The sequence below is a fragment of the Acyrthosiphon pisum genome, unplaced genomic scaffold (genome assembly GCF_005508785.2).
Source record: "Acyrthosiphon pisum isolate AL4f unplaced genomic scaffold, pea_aphid_22Mar2018_4r6ur Scaffold_21236;HRSCAF=23384, whole genome shotgun sequence".
Taxonomy (NCBI): domain Eukaryota; kingdom Metazoa; phylum Arthropoda; class Insecta; order Hemiptera; family Aphididae; genus Acyrthosiphon; species Acyrthosiphon pisum.
Genome location: NW_021770681.1, coordinates 7,434 through 14,866, shown reverse-complemented (window position 1 = coordinate 14,866; position 7,433 = coordinate 7,434).

The window sequence follows — 7,433 nt, the reverse complement described above, 5'->3', positions numbered from 1 at the left end:
AAAATGTGACTGCGGACAATGTCAATCGAGTAGGCCAAACCAAACCAGTGTATACCACCACCTTTGTCAAACTCACAAGTCGGTGATCGTATAATGGTTATACCTACCTAATTTTTTACTATAATATTATTTATCAATAAAATGTACTTACCGCTAAGTAGGTGAAAATGTGAAATTGGTAAAAGGCTGTAATGCAATGAGTAAATTACATAATGACCAGGCCAAATCTACTAACTAGGATATGGCGATTGAAATTGATAAGATGTAACGGGGACGCTGATAATTGATATGCTTTCGATCGCCAATTGACGATACACATTGATGACACCTGAATTGAATGCTAAAGAAACCCTGATTACAATTATATTGTATATTTTTAATTTTCATATTGACACTGTATTTTGTTGGAGAGCCATTCGACACGTGTAAAAAATGCACAATATACAATATTCAGTAGTTGGTAATTTTAAATAATCGTATAACACGCGCTTGAGTGGACAGGTAGTACCGGCGAACCGTTATACGCGCCACCAGGTGAATTATTATGTTAGTAGTCATCGGCGGCGATGGCTGCGCTTTGTCGTTCGTTGATGCCGGAGCATGGATATCATATTAAATGTCGATAACATACCGATTTGCAATTGTTTTTTTTTTTCACATTATAATATTGTTGCGCACGGAGTGAGCATTAAAAATCCATATTTCTGTCAACGCTAACATTATTCGTTACGCGATGACAGAATGAGGAATGAGATTGTCCTCTTACATTATATACTGATCATCACATTATACCGAATAAGGCGGTTAGTTGGTTCAATAAGTAAACGTCGACGGAATTGTTTTATTGCACACAGCATCGGCGCGTTTTTGTGGTCACTGCACAACACGATAACAGTCTTGAGATCGTTTATCGACGGCGGCGGGGGCAGTGTTAATTTAATATTTAAATAATACGTAAATCACGATGATATTGTCTCGCTTGATAAATGATAACGTGGTGTAATATAATATCGAAATTGTAAACTGTTGATATTAAATGTGATTTTTTGAAGTGAATATATGTATATTGCGTATTATATCAAACGAATATACATTGTTTCGATGATGCACATTATAATATATTTACTAGACGTGTATACATTTTATAAATTGTCATTCTATAGTTAAGTTAAGCAAATGTTTTTTTTTTTTTATGTTCAATATGTTTTAAACCAATATCTGAAAATGTAAATTCAAACTATAACACCATTTACTCAAACATTTGGAGATACGTACTGGCAAAAAACGATACTGGTGCAATTTTTTATTTATTTATTTTTTTGTTATTGATCTTTTTAAGCCCCACGGCTATTGTCGATATTTCAAAATGAAGCATCACTCAACCAGACATGAAGGAATTCACACTGGTGAAAACCCGTTTTCATGCGAATTCTGTAGAACGTCATGATATAGGGATTTTTGTCAAACCCAAAGTGCCATATTTTGTGCGGGCATTCAAACGTAAAGCGTTACCGTTGTATCATCGAAGAAAAGTGTAGAAAAAAGAAAATACAATTTAAAAAGAAATCACATTTTTTTTTTTATAGACATTTAAATGCACATATATATAGGCTTTAGATATTCTTGTAACATGTGCCAGAAAAATTACTCAACCAATGGTAATGTAAACAGGCGTAAAAAGCAAAAACGTAATATTTTGCCAAAATATATTTAATGAAAATGCGTTTTACTGAATTATTGTATCTTTGCAATTCATTTAATGAACCCATTATACACATTTACCTTTATTTTCAGCAGATCATGAGTCGGAATAAAGGTTGAGTATCGTGGGACGACTGTTTTATAGTTTTAAGTGATGAAACATCAGATTTTAAATATTTAAATTACTTTTATTATTATAAATTACGGTTAACGATAAAATAAATAAACACATTATTTAATTAGGTTTTAAGTTTCAATATTGAATTTGTGTCTTTAAAACTCTTATCTAACCCATTTGTCAAACATTAGTTTTCCAGGCCTTGGATATAAAAATGTTCAAATGCGATATAATATGCTATAAACATTTCAAAATGAAGCATCACTCAAACAGACATGAATGAATTCACACTGGTGGAAAACCATTTTCATGCGAAATCTGTAGAACATCATAGTATAGGGATTTGTCAAACCTAAAGTGCCATATTTTGTGTCGGCACTAGGACGAACGGCGTTTCAGATGCGTTATAGGTGAAAAGTGTGGGGAAAATTCAATAAAATTTGGAAAATTTAATGATACACTTCAAGACACATATGGGATACAGATACATATACCTGCAACACGTGTCGAAATACTTATTTATTCCACCAATGGCAATGTTAATGGGCACAAAAAACACAAACATAATGTTTTGCCAGAATATAATTCATAAAAATTCGTTTAATTTTACTGAATTATTGTATCTCTGCAATTCATCTAATGCAGTTTTAGACCCATCATACATTTACTTTTATTTTGAGGAGATCACGATTCAGAATAAGGGTTGAATATCGTGGGATGACCTCTGTCTTAGTGACAGTTTTAAGTGATAAAATATCAGGTTTTAAATATTTAAATAATTTTTATTATGATCACTTAAAAATAAATAAACACTTATTTAATTATGTTTTAAATTTGAATATTCAATGTGTGTCATTCAAATACTTATCTAACGCCTTTTTCAAACATTTGTTTTCTACGACTTGGATATAAAAATGTTCAAGTGCAATATGCCAGTATAATACGTCAAAAACACTTCAAAACGAAGCACCATCTTGTTACACATTCATGCCGATGAAAACCCATTTAAATGCAAAATTTGTCGACCGTCGTATAGATGTTTGTCCAACCTCAAGTGCCATGTCTCGTTGTGTCGGCATTCGAACGAAAGGCGTTTCAGATGTGTTATAGATGAAAATTGTAGGAAAAATTCAAAAAGTTGTCACATTTAATACATCTCCATAAATAATTGAATTCAACATATTACATATTTTTTTTTATTTTTTTTTTTTTACATTATTCCGTCCGTGCTCTGCTGATTAGGATATTCTGGATTTCCATGGGATAGGAAAACCTGATTTATAGGCTCTATAGTTGCAACGCTCGGTGTAAAATCATCGAGGAATGATCGAGTTTTCCATCGGCTTTCCTGAAGGCAATATCGGGGGAAAACATTATCAGGAGATATAAATCTATTCCGTTTGTCTTTGACAGCTTCTTCTGGATAAATAACATCTAACACAATTCTGTGCTTCCGAACCCATGTGGCTACCGTTCTTAAAGCAACAGTGTTTTTTACTACTTTGCCACATAGAGCTCTGTATATGCATCGTGCAGTATCTTGAGGTGCACCATAATCCTCATCGTCATTCACCAATGTACCTAGATAATCCTCAATATTGGCGCGCCGCACATTTTCCGGGTCCTCAATACCTAAAATATGAGCCACAAACTCCCGTAACACTAGTCCAACACAATGTCTGAAAATGCATTCTGGAAGATGAGATAAATTCATCGAGTTATGAACTGGTGGTTTTAAAATTCTTGAATTGCAGTCTTCAAACGGGTGTGACAAAAACTGGAAACGTATCCACAGACTTGCACATAAACTTGGTAGGGACCGAATCGGCCCGTGATATTGAATCCTCCGAGAAGTTAAGAACTTTCCCGAAGGAACAAATCATTGACCGTAGACAGCCCGTGACAAATTTATGTACAAGCCCTACACGTTTACAGCTTCGTCACAACACCAGTAAACGTGAACGTTCGATGTCCGTGATATAGCGCTCACATTGCACAATTTCATGCGTTTCAACCGTTGTGTGACGCGACCATGTACTGTAAAACTACCTTCAAACGTCAAATTGTACACTGTAAGTCATCACTGTACAAATTATAGGAAATACGTAGGAATTAGTTGAATGACCGTTGAAATGGAACATATTACATAATAGTATTATAAATACTGATGATAACAGGAAGGGTTTAAAGAAAATATAGGTGCAACATTAATAGGTATGTCACTACAAATAGTTAATAATATTTAACTTTTAAACTCATCCATATGCATTTGATTCATCGAACAAGTTAATTTTACTTGATCGATATGTTACAAGAAAAATTACATTTACATTCATAAAAAGTACACGTAACAGTGTAAGTTAAACTATTCAAATTGTCCACATTGTATCGAAAAATAAACAAAGGCATGAAGGTTTCTGTTGAATTTTTAAATAGAAATAAAAATAAAACTATCTCATTGTAGGTATAATATATGGTTACAATATTATAATCGTAAAATTCATTTATAACGGTAAAACGGTTCTCACGAGGGAGGAATCAGATCGTCAACGGCTCCGTGACGGGGTCAACCTCACTGACAAGGTCAACCATACGTTTAAACCATTGATATTCATGTATCGTTTATCAAAAATAAATTTCCGTAGTTGCTGCAGTGCGTCAAGGGTTCCATGTATTAAAACGGATAACTGTTATTTTTCATAATTTATAGACCATGTTTCCTTTATAAGAAATAACATCTTAGACAGGTACACCAGAACGGCGAGGAGTCTTAAACGCTGAACTGTATGCTGTAACCAGCGTCGGAACGCCGAAGAAAAAAGGGCCGCATATTATTTAAGTTTGTGCCCATTATTAAAATTTACCTAAATTATACACCAATATCTTAACATAACAAAGATCCGTGGAACATTTTATTTAATAGTTTTAAAGTACCATCATGGATTATTATTTAATGTTTGTAGTTTGTTGAAGTTTAAAAACATTTTTGCAATCGTTCCACACCGCCCTGGTATGGTATGGGGCCATTGCAAAGAGTGCGTTTTTTTTTTTTTATAGTGGTTATCGCCTAATCCACTGACAATTTGTGTCGTTTACTGTAATAAATTTTGTACATTTTTTTTCTCTTAAGAGCAGGATGAAAAAAAGTTATTATTTCACCGTCAATTTGTCAATTCCAGCCAAATAACGCCCTCTAATTAAAACATTTACAGCATCACCTGGATTGACGGTGGACAATTTAATACACTGTTTGTCACAATTATGATATTTTCACCATCACATACGTATAAGAATGATTGTCCAAGAAAGAAAATCGTTAGTGTACTAGTATTTGATAACAGTAATCAAAAATGGCGAATGGTATCTAGTCTAGAACTAGATCAACTGGTTTAGGAATTATTATCTAGGATAGTATATAATTGAGGCATTACATTATCAAAGTGTACTAAAGTCCCAATAACCTGGTTGAACCTGCTAAGTGCAGCAGGCAGCGAATGTCTTGAATAAAAACAAATATTGTTAGTTACTTATTCGACAGGAAAATCATCACTGCACAAGCACAGGGAAAATGTGCAGAATTGTCCAATTGCGATTGGACATAAAAATGTCTTGATGGCAGCTAGTCGATATAATACCTAATCTACTGACAATTTGTGACGTTTACTGTTAGTCACCATACAATAATTATGGTTAGGCATATATGACATAAATAATGATTTAAATTATGTACAACATTTCAGCATAATATTGAAAATTACAATACCAGCAAGAACATTTAAATACTTGCATTAAACATCATATTATGCTGGTATGAGTTTATATATGATAGAGGATATCATAAATTTGCGCATTAATAACCTCAATTGTGATTGGACATAAAAATGTTTTAATAGCAGCTAGTCGATATTATAGTAGCTTTTAAATGCCTAAATAAAAATGTGACTGCGGACAATGTCAATCGAGTAGGCCAAACCAAACCAGTGTATACCACCACCTTTGTCAAACTCACAAGTCGGTGATCGTATAATGGTTATACCTACCTAATTTTTTACTATAATATTATTTATCAATAAAATGTACTTACCGCTAAGTAGGTGAAAATGTGAAATCGGTAAAAGGCTGTAATGCAATGAGTAAATTACATAATGACCAGGCCAAATCTACTAACTAGGATATGGCGATTGAAATTGATAAGATGTAACGGGGACGCTGATAATTGATATGCTTTCGATCGCCAATTGACGATACACATTGATGACACCTGAATTGAATGCTAAAGAAACCCCTGATTACAATTATATTGTATATTTTTAATTTTCATATTGACACTGTATTTTGTTGGAGAGCCATTCGACACGTGTAAAAAATGCACAATATACAATATTTATACAGTAGTTGGTAATTTTAAATAATCGTATAATACGCGCTTGAGTGGACAGGTAGCGCTGCTGTACCGGCGAACCATTATACGCGCCACCAGGTGAATTATTATGTTAGTAGTCATCGGCGGCGATGGCTGCGCTTTGTCGTTCGTTGATGCCGGAGCATGGATATCATAATATTAAATGTCGATAACATACCGATTTGCAATTGTTTTTTTTTTTCACATTATAATATTGTTGCGCACGGAGTCAGCATTAAAAATCCATATTTCTGTCAACGCTAACAATATTCGTTACGCGATGACACAATGAGGAATGAGATTGTCCTCTTACATTATATACTGATCATCACACTATACCGAATAAGGCGGTTAGTTGGTTCAATAAGTAAACGTCGACGGAATTGTTTTATTGCACACAGCATCGGCGCGTTTTTGTGGTCACTGCACAACACGATAACAGTCTTGAGATCGTTTATCGACGGCGGCGGGGGCAGTGTTAATTTAATATTTAAATAATACGTAAATCACGATGATATTGTCTCGCTTGATAAATGATAACGTGGTGTAATATAATATCGAAATTGTAAACTGTTGATATTAAATGTGATTTTTTGAAGTGAATATATGTATATTGCGTATTATATCAAACGAATATACATTGTTTCGATGATGCACATTATATTATATTTACTAGATGTGTATACATTTTATAAATTGTCATTCTATAGTTAAGTTAAGCAAATGTTTTTTTTTTTTATGTTCAATATGTTTTAAGCCAATATCTGAAAATGTAAATTCAAACTATAACACCATTTACTCAAACATTTGGAGATACGTACTGGCAAAAAACGATACTGGTGCAATTTTTTATTTATTTATTTTTTTGTTATTGATCTTTTTAAGCCCCACGGCTATTGTCGATATTTCAAAATGAAGCATCACTCAACCAGACATGAAGGAATTCACACTGGTGAAAACCCGTTTTCATGCGAATTCTGTAGAACGTCATGATATAGGGATTTTTGTCAAACCTAAAGTGCCATATTTTGTGCGGGCATTCAAACGAAAGGCGTTACCGTTGTATCATTGAAGAAAAGTGTAGAAAAATGAAAATACAATTTAAAAAGAAATCACATTTTTTTTTTTTTTATAGACATTTAATAAATACACATATAGGCTTCAGACATTCTTGTAACATGTGCCAGAAAAATTACTCAACCAATGGTGTAA